Source organism: Cryptomeria japonica, unplaced genomic scaffold (genome assembly GCF_030272615.1).
Source record: "Cryptomeria japonica unplaced genomic scaffold, Sugi_1.0 HiC_scaffold_289, whole genome shotgun sequence".
In the NCBI taxonomy this organism is placed as follows: Eukaryota; Viridiplantae; Streptophyta; class Pinopsida; order Cupressales; family Cupressaceae; genus Cryptomeria; species Cryptomeria japonica.
Genome location: NW_026729111.1, coordinates 121,805 through 143,515, shown reverse-complemented (window position 1 = coordinate 143,515; position 21,711 = coordinate 121,805). Strand labels below are relative to the sequence as shown.

Sequence of the window (21,711 nt, the reverse complement as noted above, 5' to 3'; positions counted from 1 at the left end):
TTTTCTGGAAATTGGTGAAGGCAGCGCATCAAAGGTGCGCACCTCGGTGTGCTCCGAGGTGCGAACCCGAGAGCGCTCCGAGGTGCCCACGAAGTCGAAAGTCGGGTTAATTGCATTGTTTTCCCCGGGTGCGCTCCGAGGTGCGCAACATCGGCGCGCACCAAGGAGGGCTCCGAAGTGTGCTCCAAGGTGCGCACGATGGCGTGCACCTCTGGTGCGCACGATTCGGAGCTCGGTTTGACCGGGGTGCGCACACCTTGGCTGGGTTGCGCACCTTTTGTGCGCTCCAAGGTGCGCACGAAGTCGGAGCTCGGTTTGCCCCGGGTGCGCACCTTCGCCAGGGTGCGCACCTTGATGCGCACGCCTTGGCTGGGCTGCGCACCTTGGTGGGCGCCATGGTGCGCACCTTTCGTGCGCTCCAAGGTGCGCACGAAGTCGGAGCTCGGTTTGCCCCGGGTGCGCACCTTGGTGGGCGCCATGGTGCACTCCGAGGTGCCCAAGATTGGTGCGCACCAAGGAGCGCTCCGAAGTGCGCTCCAAGGTGCGCGCGAAGTCGAAAGTTGGGTTAATTGTCCGGTTTGCCTCGGGTGCGCACCTTGCGTGCACCTTCGCCAGGGTGGGCGCCTTGGTGCGCACACCTTGGCTGGGCTGCGCACACCTTGGCACCCGCGTTTCCTTCATTTTAAATTTTTTTTTTTTACAATCTCTCAAGTGGGAAATTCTATAATCTCAACTTTTTTTGCCTTTTCAGGAAACTTTTGAATGGAGCGCATCATTGGTGCGCTCCGAAGTGTGCTCCAAAGCTCTCTCCAGCTGCGTGCACCTGCCCCGGCCGCGCACCCGGCCCCGCCCAGCTTCGCTCACCTGTCCCGGGCGTCTGGTGCGGAACCTTAGAGTAAGAAACATCACCGTGCACCTTGGCCAACGTGCGCGACTCGACCGAGCGCGCACTGGCCGAGGTGCACACCGATTTCACCTGGGTGCGCGCGCAGCACCTCGGGCGCACCGGGGTGCGCGCACAACGCCCGGGTTGCACCGTGGCCTGTGTGCTCGGGGCGCCTCGGGTGCGCGCTCGGTGTCGCCCCCGCGCGCGCGGTAGTGCGGGCAGCGCACCCCGGCCCGGCCCGGCCCCGACGAGAACGCAAACGGGCAAAAGGTTTATTCAAATAGCATTGCGACGCCCGGCGAAAAACTAAAAAAGGGTGCAACACCGGGACTTCCCGGGAGGTCACCCATCCCAGTACTACTCCGGCCCAAGCGCGCTTAACTGCGGAGTTCTGATGGGATCCGGTGCACTAACGCTGGTATGATCGCACCCGTTATGAGCTTGTCGCAGTGTGTACTTAGCAAACCGCGACCCACGTGCGAATCCACCCCGGCCACCCACCCCCGTCGAGGTGCACACCCTCCCTCGCGAAGTGCGCCCCGTTCGCCAAGTGTGAGCCCTGCCCGGGTGCGCGCACCTTGCTAGGGCGTCGGGTGTGCACCCGGCCCGGCCTACGTGCGTGCACCTGGAGGGGGCGTCGTGTGCGTGCAGTGTCCCGTCTGCAACGCGGTGCCCACACACCACCTCGGGCGCAACGACCTGCGCTCACATGTGGGCCGAGTGCACCTTGGTGCATGTTCGGGGCGCCTCGGGTGCACGCTCGATCTTGCCCCGGTGCACCAAGGCGCTCGGTTTGCCCCGGGTGCGCACTTGGTGCAAGGTGGGCACCCAAAATAGGGATCAAGCACCAAAACACAAGTTTCGGGATGCAAAATGGGACCCAAGGACCACAAATGCGTTCCAAGACCCATGATGGGTCCACGAGAACAAAAATGTGTTCCGAGACTTAATAAACAAATATTGGGTTTTAGGAGAAGAAACATGCTCTGATGCCCAAAACGAGAATCGACCCCGAAAAGGCCACAGGCCAAAAGTGGGATGCGAGACAAAAAAAAATGGGACCCGAGGACCAAAATTGGGTTCCCAGGTCGAAGACAGGGCAACCGGACAAGAAACGACCTCTAAGGCTCGAAATGAGTCCCGACGACTAAAACTTGACAAGAAGCACCCATCAGGCACCCAACTCGACACCCATGGGATGCCGACCCACCCGGGCTTCCACCTAGCACACCTTGGCACCCACCCACCCTCGCACCCAACCTCGCACCCAACTTAGCACCTTTGAACCCACATTGGCACTCACCCTGACCCTGGCACCTTGGAACCCACATTGGCACTCACCTTGACCCTGGCACCCACCTTTGCACTCACCTTGGGACCCACCCTGGCTCCCACCTCGGCACCCACCCAGACACCCACCTTGGTTCCTTGGCACCCACCTTGGATCCTTGGCACCCACCCCGACACCCACCTTGGCACGCAACTTGGCTACTTGCCACCCACCTTGGCTCCTTGACGCCCACCCCGACAACCACCCCGTGACCTACCCTGGCTAGGGTTGGTGCACACCCACCCTGGTGCCCACCTTGGCACCCACCCTATGACCCACCTTGGCACGCACCTTAGTACCCACCCCGTTACCCACCCTAGGACCCACCCCGTGACCCACCTTGGCCAGGGTGGGTGCCTTGGTGCGCACAACTTGCCTGGGCTGCACACCAGGGCGGGCTCAAGATGGCACCCGCGTTCCGTTTTTTTCACTATCTTTCAAAACGGAAATTTTAAAATCTCATTTTTTTCTTTTTTTTGCCTTTTCTGGAAATTAGTGAAGGCAGCGCATCAAAGGTGCGCAATGCTGGTGCGAACCCGGGAGCGCTCCGATGTGTGCTCCAAGGTGCGGCGTGCACGAAGTCCGAGCCCGGTTTGCCCCGGGTGCGCACCTCGCGTGCACCTTCGCCGGGGTGAGCACCTTGGCTGGGTTGCGCGCCCTGGTGCGTACCAAGGAGCGCTCTGAAGTGTGCTCCAAGGTGCGGCGTGCACGAAGTCGGAGCCCGGTTTGCCCCGGGTGTGCACCTCGGGTGCGCACCTCGCGTGCACCTTCGCTGCGGTGGGCACCTTGGCTGGGTTGCGCGCCTTGGTGGGCACCATGCAGTGCACGAAGTCGGAGCCCGGTTTGCCCCGGGCGCGCACCTCCGCCAGGGTGGGCACCTTGGTGCACACAACTTGCCTGGGCTGCGCATCAGGAAGGGCTCAAGATGGCACCCGCGTTCCGTTTTTTTCACTATCTTTCAGAACGGAAATTTTAAAATATCGTTTTTTTTTGCCTTTTCTGGAAATTAGTGAAGGCAGCGCATCAAAGGTGCGCAACGCTGGTGCGAACCTGGGAGCGCTCCGATGTGTGCTCCAAGGTGCGGCGTGCACGAAGTCGGAGCCCGGTTTGCCTCGGGTGCGCCCTGGTGGGCACCATGGTGCGCACCAAGGAGCGCTCCGAAGTGTGCTCCAAGGTGCGGCCTGCACGAAGTCGGAGCCCGGTTTGCCCCGGGTGTGCACCTCGGGTGGGCACCTTGGTGCGCATGCCTTGCCTGGGCTGCGCACCAGGGCGGGCTCAAGATGGCACCCGCGTTCCTTTTTTTTCACTATCTTTCAAAACGGAAATTTTAAAATCTCATTTTTTTTTGCCTTTTTCTGGAAATTAGTGAAGGCAGCGCATCAAAGGTGCGCACCTCGCTGCCCACCACGGTGCGCAACGCCGGTGGGCACCCGGGAGTGCTTCGAAGTGTGCTCCAAGGTGCTGCGTGCACGTTGTCGGAGCCCGGTTTGCCCCGGGTGCGCACCTCGCGTGCACCTTCGTCGGGGTGGGCACCTTGGCTTGGTTTGCCCCGGCTGCGCTCCGAAGCGGGGTTATTGGAGCGCCGCCTCTTTTTTTGTCGGAGCGTTTGGTGGGGTTTCTCGCATTGGCTCTTCCGAGGCCCGGTTGCCACCCTGGCGCGCACGAAGTCGGAAGTAGGGTTAATTGCCCGGGTGCGCACCTTTGCCAGGGTGGCACCTTACCTGGGCTGCGCACCAGGGCGGGCTCAAGATGGCACGCGCGTTCCGTTTTTTTCACTATCTTTCAAAACGGAAATTTTAAAATCTCCTTTTTTTTTTGCCTTTTCTGGAAATTAGTGAAGGCAGCGCATCAAAGGTGCGCACCTCGCTGCCCACCTTGGTGTGCTCTGAGGTGCGCACCCGGGAGCGCTACGAAGTGTGCTCCAAGGTGCGGCGTGCACGTTGTCGGAGCCCGGTTTGCCCCGGGTGCGCACCTCGCCTGCACCTTGGCCGGGGTGGGCACCTTGGCTGGGTTTGCCCAGGGTGCGCTCCGAAGCGGGGTTACTGGAGCGCCCCCTCTTTTTTTGTCAGAGAGTTTGGTGGGGTTTCTCGCATTGGCTCTTCCCAGGCCCGGTTGTTGGGTGCGCTCCCACCCTGGCGCGCGCGAAGTTGGAAGTTGGGTTAATTGCCCGGGCGCGCACCTTCGCCAGGGTGGGCACCTTGGTGCGCAAACCTTGGCTGGGCTGCGCACCAGGGCGGGCTCAAGATGGCACCAGCATTCCCTTTTTCTCACTATCTTTCAAAACGGAAATTTTAAAATCTCGTTTTTTTTTTGCCTTTTATGGAAATTAGTGAAGGCATCGCATCAAAGGTGCGCACCTCGCTGCCCACCTTGGTGTGCTCCGAGGTGCCCACCACGGTGCGCAACGCCGGTGCGAACCCGGGAGCGCCCCGATGTGTGCTCCAAGGTGCGGCGTGCACGAAGTCGGACCCCGGTTTGCCCCGGGTGCGCACCTCGCGTGCACCTTGGTGCGCACACCTTGGCTGGGTTGCGCGGCCTGGTGGGCACCATGGTGCGCACCAAGGAGCGCTCCGAAGTGTGCTCCAAGGTGCGGCGTGCACGAAGTCGGAGCCCGGTTTGCCCCGGGTGCGCACCTTCGCCGCGGTGGGCACCATGGCGTGCACGAAGTCGGAGCCCGGTTTGCCCCGGGTGCGCACCTCGCGTGCACCTTCGCCGGGGTGGGCACCTCGGCTGGGTTGCGCGCCCTGGTGCGCACCAAGGAGCGCTCTGAAGTGTGCTCCAAGGTGCGGCGTGCACGAAGTCGGAGCCCGGTTTGCCCCGGGTGTGCACCTCGCGTGCACCTTCGCTGCGGTGGGCACCTTGGCTGGGTTGCGCGCCTTGGTGGGCACCATGCAGTGCACGAAGTCGGAGCCCGGTTTGCCCCGGGCGCGCACCTCCGCCAGGGTGGGCACCTTGGTGCGCACAACTTGCCTGGGCTGCGCACCAGGAAGGGCTCAAGATGGCACCCGCGTTCCGTTTTTTTCACTATCTTTCAGAACGGAAATTTTAAAATATCGTTTTTTTTTGCCTTTTCTGGAAATTAGTGAAGGCAGCGCATCAAAGGTGCGCAACGCTGGTGCGAACCTGGGAGCGCTCCGATGTGTGCTCCAAGGTGCGGCGTGCACGAAGTCGGACCCCGGTTTGCCCCGGGTGCGCACCTCGCGTGCACCTTGGTGCGCACACCTTGGCTGGGTTGCGCGCCCTGGTGGGCACCATGGTGCGCACCAAGGAGCGCTCCGAAGTGTGCTCCAAGGTGCGGCGTGCACGAAGTCGGAGCCCGGTTTGCCCCGGGTGCGCACCTCGCGTGCACCTTCGCCGCGGTGGGCACCATGGCGTGCACGAAGTCGGAGCCCGGTTTGCCCCGGGTGCGCACCTCGCGTGCACCTTCGCCGGGGTGGGCACCTTAGTGTGCAGACCTTGGCTGGGTTGCGCGCCCTGGTGGGCACCATGGTGCGCACCAAGGAGCGCTCCGAAGTGTGCTCCAAGGTGCGGCCTGCACGAAGTCGGAGCCCGGTTTGCCCCGGGTGTGCACCTCGGGTGGGCACCTTGGTGCGCATGCCTTGCCTGGGCTGCGCACCAGGGCGGGCTCAAGATGGCACCCGCGTTCCTTTTTTTTCACTATCTTTCAAAACGGAAATTTTAAAATCTCATTTTTTTTTGCCTTTTTCTGGAAATTAGTGAAGGCAGCGCATCAAAGGTGCGCACCTCGCTGCCCACCACGGTGCGCAACGCCGGTGGGCACCCGGGAGTGCTTCGAAGTGTGCTCCAAGGTGCTGCGTGCACGTTGTCGGAGCCCGGTTTGCCCCGGGTGCGCACCTCGCGTGCACCTTCGTCGGGGTGGGCACCTTGGCTGGGTTTGCCCCGGCTGCGCTCCGAAGCGGGGTTATTGGAGCGCCGCCTCTTTTTTTGTCGGAGCGTTTGGTGGGGTTTCTCGCATTGGCTCTTCCGAGGCCCGGTTGCCACCCTGGCGCGCACGAAGTCGGAAGTAGGGTTAATTGCCCGGGTGCGCACCTTTGCCAGGGTGGGCACCTTACCTGGGCTGCGCACCAGGGCGGGCTCAAGATGGCACGCGCGTTCCGTTTTTTTCACTATCTTTCAAAACGGAAATTTTAAAATCTCCTTTTTTTTTTGCCTTTTCTGGAAATTAGTGAAGGCAGCGCATCAAAGGTGCGCACCTCGCTGCCCACCTTGGTGTGCTCTGAGGTGCGCACCCGGGAGCGCTACGAAGTGTGCTCCAAGGTGCGGCGTGCACGTTGTCGGAGCCCGGTTTGCCCCGGGTGCGCACCTCGCCTGCACCTTGGCCGGGGTGGGCACCTTGGCTGGGTTTGCCCAGGGTGCGCTCCGAAGCGGGGTTACTGGAGCGCCCCCTCTTTTTTTGTCAGAGCGTTTGGTGGGGTTTCTCGCATTGGCTCTTCCCAGGCCCGGTTGTTGGGTGCGCTCCCACCCTGGCGCGCGCGAAGTTGGAAGTTGGGTTAATTGCCCGGGCGCGCACCTTCGCCAGGGTGGGCACCTTGGTGCGCACACCTTGGCTGGGCTGCGCACCAGGGCGGGCTCAAGATGGCACCAGCATTCCCTTTTTCTCACTATCTTTCAAAACGGAAATTTTAAAATCTCGTTTTTTTTTTGCCTTTTATGGAAATTAGTGAAGGCATCGCATCAAAGGTGCGCACCTCGCTGCCCACCTTGGTGTGCTCCGAGGTGCCCACCACGGTGCGCAACGCCGGTGCGAACCCGGGAGCGCCCCGATGTGTGCTCCAAGGTGCGGCGTGCACGAAGTCGGACCCCGGTTTGCCCCGGGTGCGCACCTCGCGTGCACCTTGGTGCGCACACCTTGGCTGGGTTGCGCGGCCTGGTGGGCACCATGGTGCGCACCAAGGAGCGCTCCGAAGTGTGCTCCAAGGTGCGGCGTGCACGAAGTCGGAGCCCGGTTTGCCCCGGGTACGCACCTCGCGTGCACCTTCGCCGGGGTGGGCACCTCGGCTGGGTTGCGCGCCCTGGTGCGCACCAAGGAGCGCTCCGAAGTGTGCTCCAAGGTGCGGCGTGCACGAAGTCGGAGCCCGGTTTGCCCCGGGTGCGCACCTTCGCCGCGGTGCGCACCATGGCGTGCACGAAGTCGGAGCCCGGTTTGCCCCGGGTGCGCACCTCGCGTGCACCTTCGGCGGGGTTGCGCGCCCTGGTGGGCACCATGGTGCGCACCAAGGAGCGCTCCGAAGTGTGCTCCAAGGTGCGGCGTGCACGAAGTCGGAGCCCGGTTTGCCCCGGGTGCGCACCTCGCGTGCACCTTCGGCGGGGTTGCGCGCCCTGGTGGGCACCATGGTGCGCACCAAGGAGCGCTCCGAAGTGTGCTCCAAGGTGCGGCGTGCACGAAGTCGGAGCCCGGTTTGCCCCGGGTGCGCACCTCGCGTGCACCTTCGCCGCGGTGGGCACCATGGCGTGCACGAAGTCGGAGCCCGGTTTGCCCCGGGTGCGCACCTCGCGTGCACCTTCGCCGGGGTGGGCACCTCGGCTGGGTTGCGCGCCCTGGTGCGCACCAAGGAGCGCTCCGAAGTGTGCTCCAAGGTGCGGCGTGCACGAAGTCGGAGCCCGGTTTGCCCCGGGTGCGCACCTCGCGTGCACCTTCGCCAGGGTGGGCACCTCGGTGCGCACACCTTCTCAATGTTTTCTTGCCTTTTCTGGAAATTGGTGAAGGCAGCGCATCAAAGGTGCGCACCTCGGTGTGCTCCGAGGTGCGAACCCGAGAGCGCTCCGAGGTGCCCACGAAGTCGAAAGTCGGGTTAATTGCATTGTTTTCCCCGGGTGCGCTCCGAGGTGCGCAACATCGGCGCGCACCAAGGAGGGCTCCGAAGTGTGCTCCAAGGTGCGCACGATGGCGTGCACCTCTGGTGCGCACGATTCGGAGCTCGGTTTGACCGGGGTGCGCACACCTTGGCTGGGTTGCGCACCTTTTGTGCGCTCCAAGGTGCGCACGAAGTCGGAGCTCGGTTTGCCCCGGGTGCGCACCTTCGCCAGGGTGCGCACCTTGATGCGCACGCCTTGGCTGGGCTGCGCACCTTGGTGGGCGCCATGGTGCGCACCTTTCGTGCGCTCCAAGGTGCGCACGAAGTCGGAGCTCGGTTTGCCCCGGGTGCGCACCTTGGTGGGCGCCATGGTGCACTCCGAGGTGCCCAAGATTGGTGCGCACCAAGGAGCGCTCCGAAGTGCGCTCCAAGGTGCGCGCGAAGTCGAAAGTTGGGTTAATTGTCCGGTTTGCCTCGGGTGCGCACCTTGCGTGCACCTTCGCCAGGGTGGGCGCCTTGGTGCGCACACCTTGGCTGGGCTGCGCACACCTTGGCACCCGCGTTTCCTTCATTTTAAATTTTTTTTTTTTACAATCTCTCAAGTGGGAAATTCTATAATCTCAACTTTTTTTGCCTTTTCAGGAAACTTTTGAATGGAGCGCATCATTGGTGCGCTCCGAAGTGTGCTCCAAAGCTCTCTCCAGCTGCGTGCACCTGCCCCGGCCGCGCACCCGGCCCCGCCCAGCTTCGCTCACCTGTCCCGGGCGTCTAGTGCGAAACCTTAGAGTAAGAAACATCACCGTGCACCTTGGCCAACGTGCGCGACTCGACCGAGCGCGCACTGGCCGAGGTGCACACCGATTTCACCTGGGTGCGCGCGCAGCACCTCGGGCGCACCGGGGTGCGCGCACAACGCCCGGGTTGCACCGTGGCCTGTGTGCTCGGGGCGCCTCGGGTGCGAGCTCGGTGTCGCCCCCGCGCGCGCGGTAGTGCGGGCAGCGCACCCCGGCCCGGCCCGGCCCCGACGAGAACGCAAACGGGCAAAAGGTTTATTCAAATAGCATTGCGACGCCCGGCGAAAAACTAAAAAAGGGTGCAACACCGGGACTTCCCGGGAGGTCACCCATCCCAGTACTACTCCGGCCCAAGCGCGCTTAACTGCGGAGTTCTGATGGGATCCGGTGCACTAACGCTGGTATGATCGCACCCGTTATGAGCTTGTCGCAGTGTGTACTTAGCAAACCGCGACCCACGTGCGAATCCACCCCGGCCACCCACCCCCGTCGAGGTGCACACCCTCCCTCGCGAAGTGCGCCCCGTTCGCCAAGTGTGAGCCCTGCCCGGGTGCGCGCACCTTGCTAGGGCGTCGGGTGTGCACCCGGCCCGGCCTACGTGCGTGCACCTGGAGGGGGCGTCGTGTGCGTGCAGTGTCCCGTCTGCAACGCGGTGCCCACACACCACCTCGGGCGCAACGACCTGCGCTCACATGTGGGCCGAGTGCACCTTGGTGCATGTTCGGGGCGCCTCGGGTGCACGCTCGATCTTGCCCCGGTGCACCAAGGCGCTCGGTTTGCCCCGGGTGCGCACTTGGTGCAAGGTGGGCACCCAAAATAGGGATCAAGCACCAAAACACAAGTTTCGGGATGCAAAATGGGACCCAAGGACCACAAATGCGTTCCAAGACCCATGATGGGTCCACGAGAACAAAAATGTGTTCCGAGACTTAATAAACAAATATTGGGTTTTAGGAGAAGAAACATGCTCTGATGCCCAAAACGAGAATCGACCCCGAAAAGGCCACAGGCCAAAAGTGGGATGCGAGACAAAAAAAAATGGGACCCGAGGACCAAAATTGGGTTCCCAGGTCGAAGACAGGGCAACCGGACAAGAAACGACCTCTAAGGCTCGAAATGAGTCCCGACGACTAAAACTTGACAAGAAGCACCCATCAGGCACCCAACTCGACACCCATGGGATGCCGACCCACCCGGGCTTCCACCTAGCACACCTTGGCACCCACCCACCCTCGCACCCAACCTCGCACCCAACTTAGCACCTTTGAACCCACATTGGCACTCACCCTGACCCTGGCACCTTGGAACCCACATTGGCACTCACCTTGACCCTGGCACCCACCTTTGCACTCACCTTGGGACCCACCCTGGCTCCCACCTCGGCACCCACCCAGACACCCACCTTGGTTCCTTGGCACCCACCTTGGATCCTTGGCACCCACCCCGACACCCACCTTGGCACGCAACTTGGCTACTTGCCACCCACCTTGGCTCCTTGACGCCCACCCCGACAACCACCCCGTGACCTACCCTGGCTAGGGTTGGTGCACACCCACCCTGGTGCCCACCTTGGCACCCACCCTATGACCCACCTTGGCACGCACCTTAGTACCCACCCCGTTACCCACCCTAGGACCCACCCCGTGACCCACCTTGGCCAGGGTGGGTGCCTTGGTGCGCACAACTTGCCTGGGCTGCACACCAGGGCGGGCTCAAGATGGCACCCGCGTTCCGTTTTTTTCACTATCTTTCAAAACGGAAATTTTAAAATCTCATTTTTTTCTTTTTTTTGCCTTTTCTGGAAATTAGTGAAGGCAGCGCATCAAAGGTGCGCAATGCTGGTGCGAACCCGGGAGCGCTCCGATGTGTGCTCCAAGGTGCGGCGTGCACGAAGTCCGAGCCCGGTTTGCCCCGGGTGCGCACCTCGCGTGCACCTTCGCCGGGGTGAGCACCTTGGCTGGGTTGCGCGCCCTGGTGCGTACCAAGGAGCGCTCTGAAGTGTGCTCCAAGGTGCGGCGTGCACGAAGTCGGAGCCCGGTTTGCCCCGGGTGTGCACCTCGGGTGCGCACCTCGCGTGCACCTTCGCTGCGGTGGGCACCTTGGCTGGGTTGCGCGCCTTGGTGGGCACCATGCAGTGCACGAAGTCGGAGCCCGGTTTGCCCCGGGCGCGCACCTCCGCCAGGGTGGGCACCTTGGTGCGCACAACTTGCCTGGGCTGCGCATCAGGAAGGGCTCAAGATGGCACCCGCGTTCCGTTTTTTTCACTATCTTTCAGAACGGAAATTTTAAAATATCGTTTTTTTTTTGCCTTTTCTGGAAATTAGTGAAGGCAGCGCATCAAAGGTGCGCAACGCTGGTGCGAACCTGGGAGCGCTCCGATGTGTGCTCCAAGGTGCGGCGTGCACGAAGTCGGAGCCCGGTTTGCCTCGGGTGCGCCCTGGTGGGCACCATGGTGCGCACCAAGGAGCGCTCCGAAGTGTGCTCCAAGGTGCGGCCTGCACGAAGTCGGAGCCCGGTTTGCCCCGGGTGTGCACCTCGGGTGGGCACCTTGGTGCGCATGCCTTGCCTGGGCTGCGCACCAGGGCGGGCTCAAGATGGCACCCGCGTTCCTTTTTTTTCACTATCTTTCAAAACGGAAATTTTAAAATCTCATTTTTTTTTGCCTTTTTCTGGAAATTAGTGAAGGCAGCGCATCAAAGGTGCGCACCTCGCTGCCCACCACGGTGCGCAACGCCGGTGGGCACCCGGGAGTGCTTCGAAGTGTGCTCCAAGGTGCTGCGTGCACGTTGTCGGAGCCCGGTTTGCCCCGGGTGCGCACCTCGCGTGCACCTTCGTCGGGGTGGGCACCTTGGCTTGGTTTGCCCCGGCTGCGCTCCGAAGCGGGGTTATTGGAGCGCCGCCTCTTTTTTTGTCGGAGCGTTTGGTGGGGTTTCTCGCATTGGCTCTTCCGAGGCCCGGTTGCCACCCTGGCGCGCACGAAGTCGGAAGTAGGGTTAATTGCCCGGGTGCGCACCTTTGCCAGGGTGGCACCTTACCTGGGCTGCGCACCAGGGCGGGCTCAAGATGGCACGCGCGTTCCGTTTTTTTCACTATCTTTCAAAACGGAAATTTTAAAATCTCCTTTTTTTTTTGCCTTTTCTGGAAATTAGTGAAGGCAGCGCATCAAAGGTGCGCACCTCGCTGCCCACCTTGGTGTGCTCTGAGGTGCGCACCCGGGAGCGCTACGAAGTGTGCTCCAAGGTGCGGCGTGCACGTTGTCGGAGCCCGGTTTGCCCCGGGTGCGCACCTCGCCTGCACCTTGGCCGGGGTGGGCACCTTGGCTGGGTTTGCCCAGGGTGCGCTCCGAAGCGGGGTTACTGGAGCGCCCCCTCTTTTTTTGTCAGAGAGTTTGGTGGGGTTTCTCGCATTGGCTCTTCCCAGGCCCGGTTGTTGGGTGCGCTCCCACCCTGGCGCGCGCGAAGTTGGAAGTTGGGTTAATTGCCCGGGCGCGCACCTTCGCCAGGGTGGGCACCTTGGTGCGCAAACCTTGGCTGGGCTGCGCACCAGGGCGGGCTCAAGATGGCACCAGCATTCCCTTTTTCTCACTATCTTTCAAAACGGAAATTTTAAAATCTCGTTTTTTTTTTGCCTTTTATGGAAATTAGTGAAGGCATCGCATCAAAGGTGCGCACCTCGCTGCCCACCTTGGTGTGCTCCGAGGTGCCCACCACGGTGCGCAACGCCGGTGCGAACCCGGGAGCGCCCCGATGTGTGCTCCAAGGTGCGGCGTGCACGAAGTCGGACCCCGGTTTGCCCCGGGTGCGCACCTCGCGTGCACCTTGGTGCGCACACCTTGGCTGGGTTGCGCGGCCTGGTGGGCACCATGGTGCGCACCAAGGAGCGCTCCGAAGTGTGCTCCAAGGTGCGGCGTGCACGAAGTCGGAGCCCGGTTTGCCCCGGGTGCGCACCTTCGCCGCGGTGGGCACCATGGCGTGCACGAAGTCGGAGCCCGGTTTGCCCCGGGTGCGCACCTCGCGTGCACCTTCGCCGGGGTGGGCACCTCGGCTGGGTTGCGCGCCCTGGTGCGCACCAAGGAGCGCTCTGAAGTGTGCTCCAAGGTGCGGCGTGCACGAAGTCGGAGCCCGGTTTGCCCCGGGTGTGCACCTCGCGTGCACCTTCGCTGCGGTGGGCACCTTGGCTGGGTTGCGCGCCTTGGTGGGCACCATGCAGTGCACGAAGTCGGAGCCCGGTTTGCCCCGGGCGCGCACCTCCGCCAGGGTGGGCACCTTGGTGCGCACAACTTGCCTGGGCTGCGCACCAGGAAGGGCTCAAGATGGCACCCGCGTTCCGTTTTTTTCACTATCTTTCAGAACGGAAATTTTAAAATATCGTTTTTTTTTGCCTTTTCTGGAAATTAGTGAAGGCAGCGCATCAAAGGTGCGCAACGCTGGTGCGAACCTGGGAGCGCTCCGATGTGTGCTCCAAGGTGCGGCGTGCACGAAGTCGGACCCCGGTTTGCCCCGGGTGCGCACCTCGCGTGCACCTTGGTGCGCACACCTTGGCTGGGTTGCGCGCCCTGGTGGGCACCATGGTGCGCACCAAGGAGCGCTCCGAAGTGTGCTCCAAGGTGCGGCGTGCACGAAGTCGGAGCCCGGTTTGCCCCGGGTGCGCACCTCGCGTGCACCTTCGCCGCGGTGGGCACCATGGCGTGCACGAAGTCGGAGCCCGGTTTGCCCCGGGTGCGCACCTCGCGTGCACCTTCGCCGGGGTGGGCACCTTAGTGTGCAGACCTTGGCTGGGTTGCGCGCCCTGGTGGGCACCATGGTGCGCACCAAGGAGCGCTCCGAAGTGTGCTCCAAGGTGCGGCCTGCACGAAGTCGGAGCCCGGTTTGCCCCGGGTGTGCACCTCGGGTGGGCACCTTGGTGCGCATGCCTTGCCTGGGCTGCGCACCAGGGCGGGCTCAAGATGGCACCCGCGTTCCTTTTTTTTCACTATCTTTCAAAACGGAAATTTTAAAATCTCATTTTTTTTTGCCTTTTTCTGGAAATTAGTGAAGGCAGCGCATCAAAGGTGCGCACCTCGCTGCCCACCACGGTGCGCAACGCCGGTGGGCACCCGGGAGTGCTTCGAAGTGTGCTCCAAGGTGCTGCGTGCACGTTGTCGGAGCCCGGTTTGCCCCGGGTGCGCACCTCGCGTGCACCTTCGTCGGGGTGGGCACCTTGGCTGGGTTTGCCCCGGCTGCGCTCCGAAGCGGGGTTATTGGAGCGCCGCCTCTTTTTTTGTCGGAGCGTTTGGTGGGGTTTCTCGCATTGGCTCTTCCGAGGCCCGGTTGCCACCCTGGCGCGCACGAAGTCGGAAGTAGGGTTAATTGCCCGGGTGCGCACCTTTGCCAGGGTGGGCACCTTACCTGGGCTGCGCACCAGGGCGGGCTCAAGATGGCACGCGCGTTCCGTTTTTTTCACTATCTTTCAAAACGGAAATTTTAAAATCTCCTTTTTTTTTTGCCTTTTCTGGAAATTAGTGAAGGCAGCGCATCAAAGGTGCGCACCTCGCTGCCCACCTTGGTGTGCTCTGAGGTGCGCACCCGGGAGCGCTACGAAGTGTGCTCCAAGGTGCGGCGTGCACGTTGTCGGAGCCCGGTTTGCCCCGGGTGCGCACCTCGCCTGCACCTTGGCCGGGGTGGGCACCTTGGCTGGGTTTGCCCAGGGTGCGCTCCGAAGCGGGGTTACTGGAGCGCCCCCTCTTTTTTTGTCAGAGCGTTTGGTGGGGTTTCTCGCATTGGCTCTTCCCAGGCCCGGTTGTTGGGTGCGCTCCCACCCTGGCGCGCGCGAAGTTGGAAGTTGGGTTAATTGCCCGGGCGCGCACCTTCGCCAGGGTGGGCACCTTGGTGCGCACACCTTGGCTGGGCTGCGCACCAGGGCGGGCTCAAGATGGCACCAGCATTCCCTTTTTCTCACTATCTTTCAAAACGGAAATTTTAAAATCTCGTTTTTTTTTTGCCTTTTATGGAAATTAGTGAAGGCATCGCATCAAAGGTGCGCACCTCGCTGCCCACCTTGGTGTGCTCCGAGGTGCCCACCACGGTGCGCAACGCCGGTGCGAACCCGGGAGCGCCCCGATGTGTGCTCCAAGGTGCGGCGTGCACGAAGTCGGACCCCGGTTTGCCCCGGGTGCGCACCTCGCGTGCACCTTGGTGCGCACACCTTGGCTGGGTTGCGCGGCCTGGTGGGCACCATGGTGCGCACCAAGGAGCGCTCCGAAGTGTGCTCCAAGGTGCGGCGTGCACGAAGTCGGAGCCCGGTTTGCCCCGGGTACGCACCTCGCGTGCACCTTCGCCGGGGTGGGCACCTCGGCTGGGTTGCGCGCCCTGGTGCGCACCAAGGAGCGCTCCGAAGTGTGCTCCAAGGTGCGGCGTGCACGAAGTCGGAGCCCGGTTTGCCCCGGGTGCGCACCTTCGCCGCGGTGCGCACCATGGCGTGCACGAAGTCGGAGCCCGGTTTGCCCCGGGTGCGCACCTCGCGTGCACCTTCGGCGGGGTTGCGCGCCCTGGTGGGCACCATGGTGCGCACCAAGGAGCGCTCCGAAGTGTGCTCCAAGGTGCGGCGTGCACGAAGTCGGAGCCCGGTTTGCCCCGGGTGCGCACCTCGCGTGCACCTTCGGCGGGGTTGCGCGCCCTGGTGGGCACCATGGTGCGCACCAAGGAGCGCTCCGAAGTGTGCTCCAAGGTGCGGCGTGCACGAAGTCGGAGCCCGGTTTGCCCCGGGTGCGCACCTCGCGTGCACCTTCGCCGCGGTGGGCACCATGGCGTGCACGAAGTCGGAGCCCGGTTTGCCCCGGGTGCGCACCTCGCGTGCACCTTCGCCGGGGTGGGCACCTCGGCTGGGTTGCGCGCCCTGGTGCGCACCAAGGAGCGCTCCGAAGTGTGCTCCAAGGTGCGGCGTGCACGAAGTCGGAGCCCGGTTTGCCCCGGGTGCGCACCTCGCGTGCACCTTCGCCAGGGTGGGCACCTCGGTGCGCACACCTTCTCAATGTTTTCTTGCCTTTTCTGGAAATTGGTGAAGGCAGCGCATCAAAGGTGCGCACCTCGGTGTGCTCCGAGGTGCGAACCCGAGAGCGCTCCGAGGTGCCCACGAAGTCGAAAGTCGGGTTAATTGCATTGTTTTCCCCGGGTGCGCTCCGAGGTGCGCAACATCGGCGCGCACCAAGGAGGGCTCCGAAGTGTGCTCCAAGGTGCGCACGATGGCGTGCACCTCTGGTGCGCACGATTCGGAGCTCGGTTTGACCGGGGTGCGCACACCTTGGCTGGGTTGCGCACCTTTTGTGCGCTCCAAGGTGCGCACGAAGTCGGAGCTCGGTTTGCCCCGGGTGCGCACCTTCGCCAGGGTGCGCACCTTGATGCGCACGCCTTGGCTGGGCTGCGCACCTTGGTGGGCGCCATGGTGCGCACCTTTCGTGCGCTCCAAGGTGCGCACGAAGTCGGAGCTCGGTTTGCCCCGGGTGCGCACCTTGGTGGGCGCCATGGTGCACTCCGAGGTGCCCAAGATTGGTGCGCACCAAGGAGCGCTCCGAAGTGCGCTCCAAGGTGCGCGCGAAGTCGAAAGTTGGGTTAATTGTCCGGTTTGCCTCGGGTGCGCACCTTGCGTGCACCTTCGCCAGGGTGGGCGCCTTGGTGCGCACACCTTGGCTGGGCTGCGCACACCTTGGCACCCGCGTTTCCTTCATTTTAAATTTTTTTTTTTTACAATCTCTCAAGTGGGAAATTCTATAATCTCAACTTTTTTTGCCTTTTCAGGAAACTTTTGAATGGAGCGCATCATTGGTGCGCTCCGAAGTGTGCTCCAAAGCTCTCTCCAGCTGCGTGCACCTGCCCCGGCCGCGCACCCGGCCCCGCCCAGCTTCGCTCACCTGTCCCGGGCGTCTGGTGCGGAACCTTAGAGTAAGAAACATCACCGTGCACCTTGGCCAACGTGCGCGACTCGACCGAGCGCGCACTGGCCGAGGTGCACACCGATTTCACCTGGGTGCGCGCGCAGCACCTCGGGCGCACCGGGGTGCGCGCACAACGCCCGGGTTGCACCGTGGCCTGTGTGCTCGGGGCGCCTCGGGTGCGCGCTCGGTGTCGCCCCCGCGCGCGCGGTAGTGCGGGCAGCGCACCCCGGCCCGGCCCGGCCCCGACGAGAACGCAAACGGGCAAAAGGTTTATTCAAATAGCATTGCGACGCCCGGCGAAAAACTAAAAAAGGGTGCAACACCGGGACTTCCCGGGAGGTCACCCATCCCAGTACTACTCCGGCCCAAGCGCGCTTAACTGCGGAGTTCTGATGGGATCCGGTGCACTAACGCTGGTATGATCGCACCCGTTATGAGCTTGTCGCAGTGTGTACTTAGCAAACCGCGACCCACGTGCGAATCCACCCCGGCCACCCACCCCCGTCGAGGTGCACACCCTCCCTCGCGAAGTGCGCCCCGTTCGCCAAGTGTGAGCCCTGCCCGGGTGCGCGCACCTTGCTAGGGCGTCGGGTGTGCACCCGGCCCGGCCTACGTGCGTGCACCTGGAGGGGGCGTCGTGTGCGTGCAGTGTCCCGTCTGCAACGCGGTGCCCACACACCACCTCGGGCGCAACGACCTGCGCTCACATGTGGGCCGAGTGCACCTTGGTGCATGTTCGGGGCGCCTCGGGTGCACGCTCGATCTTGCCCCGGTGCACCAAGGCGCTCGGTTTGCCCCGGGTGCGCACTTGGTGCAAGGTGGGCACCCAAAATAGGGATCAAGCACCAAAACACAAGTTTCGGGATGCAAAATGGGACCCAAGGACCACAAATGCGTTCCAAGACCCATGATGGGTCCACGAGAACAAAAATGTGTTCCGAGACTTAATAAACAAATATTGGGTTTTAGGAGAAGAAACATGCTCTGATGCCCAAAACGAGAATCGACCCCGAAAAGGCCACAGGCCAAAAGTGGGATGCGAGACAAAAAAAAATGGGACCCGAGGACCAAAATTGGGTTCCCAGGTCGAAGACAGGGCAACCGGACAAGAAACGACCTCTAAGGCTCGAAATGAGTCCCGACGACTAAAACTTGACAAGAAGCACCCATCAGGCACCCAACTCGACACCCATGGGATGCCGACCCACCCGGGCTTCCACCTAGCACACCTTGGCACCCACCCACCCTCGCACCCAACCTCGCACCCAACTTAGCACCTTTGAACCCACATTGGCACTCACCCTGACCCTGGCACCTTGGAACCCACATTGGCACTCACCTTGACCCTGGCACCCACCTTTGCACTCACCTTGGGACCCACCCTGGCTCCCACCTCGGCACCCACCCAGACACCCACCTTGGTTCCTTGGCACCCACCTTGGATCCTTGGCACCCACCCCGACACCCACCTTGGCACGCAACTTGGCTACTTGCCACCCACCTTGGCTCCTTGACGCCCACCCCGACAACCACCCCGTGACCTACCCTGGCTAGGGTTGGTGCACACCCACCCTGGTGCCCACCTTGGCACCCACCCTATGACCCACCTTGGCACGCACCTTAGTACCCACCCCGTTACCCACCCTAGGACCCACCCCGTGACCCACCTTGGCCAGGGTGGGTGCCTTGGTGCGCACAACTTGCCTGGGCTGCACACCAGGGCGGGCTCAAGATGGCACCCGCGTTCCGTTTTTTTCACTATCTTTCAAAACGGAAATTTTAAAATCTCATTTTTTTCTTTTTTTTGCCTTTTCTGGAAATTAGTGAAGGCAGCGCATCAAAGGTGCGCAATGCTGGTGCGAACCCGGGAGCGCTCCGATGTGTGCTCCAAGGTGCGGCGTGCACGAAGTCCGAGCCCGGTTTGCCCCGGGTGCGCACCTCGCGTGCACCTTCGCCGGGGTGAGCACCTTGGCTGGGTTGCGCGCCCTGGTGCGTACCAAGGAGCGCTCTGAAGTGTGCTCCAAGGTGCGGCGTGCACGAAGTCGGAGCCCGGTTTGCCCCGGGTGTGCACCTCGGGTGCGCACCTCGCGTGCACCTTCGCTGCGGTGGGCACCTTGGCTGGGTTGCGCGCCTTGGTGGGCACCATGCAGTGCACGAAGTCGGAGCCCGGTTTGCCCCGGGCGCGCACCTCCGCCAGGGTGGGCACCTTGGTGCGCACAACTTGCCTGGGCTGCGCATCAGGAAGGGCTCAAGATGGCACCCGCGTTCCGTTTTTTTCACTATCTTTCAGAACGGAAATTTTAAAATATCGTTTTTTTTTGCCTTTTCTGGAAATTAGTGAAGGCAGCGCATCAAAGGTGCGCAACGCTGGTGCGAACCTGGGAGCGCTCCGATGTGTGCTCCAAGGTGCGGCGTGCACGAAGTCGGAGCCCGGTTTGCCTCGGGTGCGCCCTGGTGGGCACCATGGTGCGCACTAAGGAGCGCTCCGAAGTGTGCTCCAAGGTGCGGCCTGCACGAAGTCGGAGCCCGGTTTGCCCCGGGTGTGCACCTCGGGTGGGCACCTTGGTGCGCATGCCTTGCCTGGGCTGCGCACCAGGGCGGGCTCAAGATGGCACCCGCGTTCCTTTTTTTTCACTATCTTTCAAAACGGAAATTTTAAAATCTCATTTTTTTTTGCCTTTTTCTGGAAATTAGTGAAGGCAGCGCATCAAAGGTGCGCACCTCGCTGCCCACCACGGTGCGCAACGCCGGTGGGCACCCGGGAGTGCTTCGAAGTGTGCTCCAAGGTGCTGCGTGCACGTTGTCGGAGCCCGGTTTGCCCCGGGTGCGCACCTCGCGTGCACCTTCGTCGGGGTGGGCACCTTGGCTTGGTTTGCCCCGGCTGCGCTCCGAAGCGGGGTTATTGGAGCGCCGCCTCTTTTTTTGTCGGAGCGTTTGGTGGGGTTTCTCGCATTGGCTCTTCCGAGGCCCGGTTGCCACCCTGGCGCGCACGAAGTCGGAAGTAGGGTTAATTGCCCGGGTGCGCACCTTTGCCAGGGTGGCACCTTACCTGGGCTGCGCACCAGGGCGGGCTCAAGATGGCACGCGCGTTCCGTTTTTTTCACTATCTTTCAAAACGGAAATTTTAAAATCTCCTTTTTTTTTTGCCTTTTCTGGAAATTAGTGAAGGCAGCGCATCAAAGGTGCGCACCTCGCTGCCCACCTTGGTGTGCTCTGAGGTGCGCACCCGGGAGCGCTACGAAGTGTGCTCCAAGGTGCGGCGTGCACGTTGTCGGAGCCCGGTTTGCCCCGGGTGCGCACCTCGCCTGCACCTTGGCCGGGGTGGGCACCTTGGCTGGGTTTGCCCAGGGTGCGCTCCGAAGCGGGGTTACTGGAGCGCCCCCTCTTTTTTTGTCAGAGAGTTTGGTGGGGTTTCTCGCATTGGCTCTTCCCAGGCCCGGTTGTTGGGTGCGCTCCCACCCTGGCGCGCGCGAAGTTGGAAGTTGGGTTAATTGCCCGGGCGCGCACCTTCGCCAGGGTGGGCACCTTGGTGCGCAAACCTTGGCTGGGCTGCGCACCAGGGCGGGCTCAAGATGGCACCAGCATTCCCTTTTTCTCACTATCTTTCAAAACGGAAATTTTAAAATCTCGTTTTTTTTTTGCCTTTTATGGAAATTAGTGAAGGCATCGCATCAAAGGTGCGCACCTCGCTGCCCACCTTGGTGTGCTCCGAGGTGCCCACCACGGTGCGCAACGCCGGTGCGAACCCGGGAGCGCCCCGATGTGTGCTCCAAGGTGCGGCGTGCACGAAGTCGGACCCCGGTTTGCCCCGGGTGCGCACCTCGCGTGCACCTTGGTGCGCACACCTTGGCTGGGTTGCGCGGCCTGGTGGGCACCATGGTGCGCACCAAGGAGCGCTCCGAAGTGTGCTCCAAGGTGCGGCGTGCACGAAGTCGGAGCCCGGTTTGCCCCGGGTGCGCACCTTCGCCGCGGTGGGCACCATGGCGTGCACGAAGTCGGAGCCCGGTTTGCCCCGGGTGCGCACCTCGCGTGCACCTTCGCCGGGGTGGGCACCTCGGCTGGGTTGCGCGCCCTGGTGCGCACCAAGGAGCGCTCTGAAGTGTGCTCCAAGGTGCGGCGTGCACGAAGTCGGAGCCCGGTTTGCCCCGGGTGTGCACCTCGCGTGCACCTTCGCTGCGGTGGGCACCTTGGCTGGGTTGCGCGCCTTGGTGGGCACCATGCAGTGCACGAAGTCGGAGCCCGGTTTGCCCCGGGCGCGCACCTCCGCCAGGGTGGGCACCTTGGTGCGCACAACTTGCCTGGGCTGCGCACCAGGAAGGGCTCAAGATGGCACCCGCGTTCCGTTTTTTTCACTATCTTTCAGAACGGAAATTTTAAAATATCGTTTTTTTTTGCCTTTTCTGGAAATTAGTGAAGGCAGCGCATCAAAGGTGCGCAACGCTGGTGCGAACCTGGGAGCGCTCCGATGTGTGCTCCAAGGTGCGGCGTGCACGAAGTCGGACCCCGGTTTGCCCCGGGTGCGCACCTCGCGTGCACCTTGGTGCGCACACCTTGGCTGGGTTGCGCGCCCTGGTGGGCACCATGGTGCGCACCAAGGAGCGCTCCGAAGTGTGCTCCAAGGTGCGGCGTGCACGAAGTCGGAGCCCGGTTTGCCTCGGGTGCGCACCTCGCGTGCACCTTCGCCGCGGTGGGCACCATGGCGTGCACGAAGTCGGAGCCCGGTTTGCCCCGGGTGCGCACCTCGCGTGCACCTTCGCCGGGGTGGGCACCTTAGTGTGCAGACCTTGGCTGGGTTGCGCGCCCTGGTGGGCACCATGGTGCGCACCAAGGAGCGCTCCGAAGTGTGCTCCAAGGTGCGGCCTGCACGAAGTCGGAGCCCGGTTTGCCCCGGGTGTGCACCTCGGGTGGGCACCTTGGTGCGCATGCCTTGCCTGGGCTGCGCACCAGGGCGGGCTCAAGATGGCACCCGCGTTCCT

General features: G+C 62.7%; 3 non-coding genes across 3 annotated transcripts; all 3 read right to left on the bottom strand.

The window, feature by feature from the left end:
* Positions 1 to 1,199: 1,199 nt before the first annotated feature.
* LOC131870112 (5S ribosomal RNA) lies at positions 1,200 to 1,318 on the bottom strand. The gene has a single exon (XR_009368462.1). It is a non-coding gene; the product is annotated as a 5S ribosomal RNA (ribosomal RNA).
* Positions 1,319 to 9,122: 7,804 nt separating this feature from the next.
* Positions 9,123 to 9,241, bottom strand: LOC131870110 (5S ribosomal RNA). The gene has a single exon (XR_009368460.1). It is a non-coding gene; the product is annotated as a 5S ribosomal RNA (ribosomal RNA).
* Positions 9,242 to 17,046: 7,805 nt separating this feature from the next.
* On the bottom strand, positions 17,047 to 17,165 carry LOC131870109 (5S ribosomal RNA). The gene has a single exon (XR_009368459.1). It is a non-coding gene; the product is annotated as a 5S ribosomal RNA (ribosomal RNA).
* Positions 17,166 to 21,711: the final 4,546 nt, after the last annotated feature.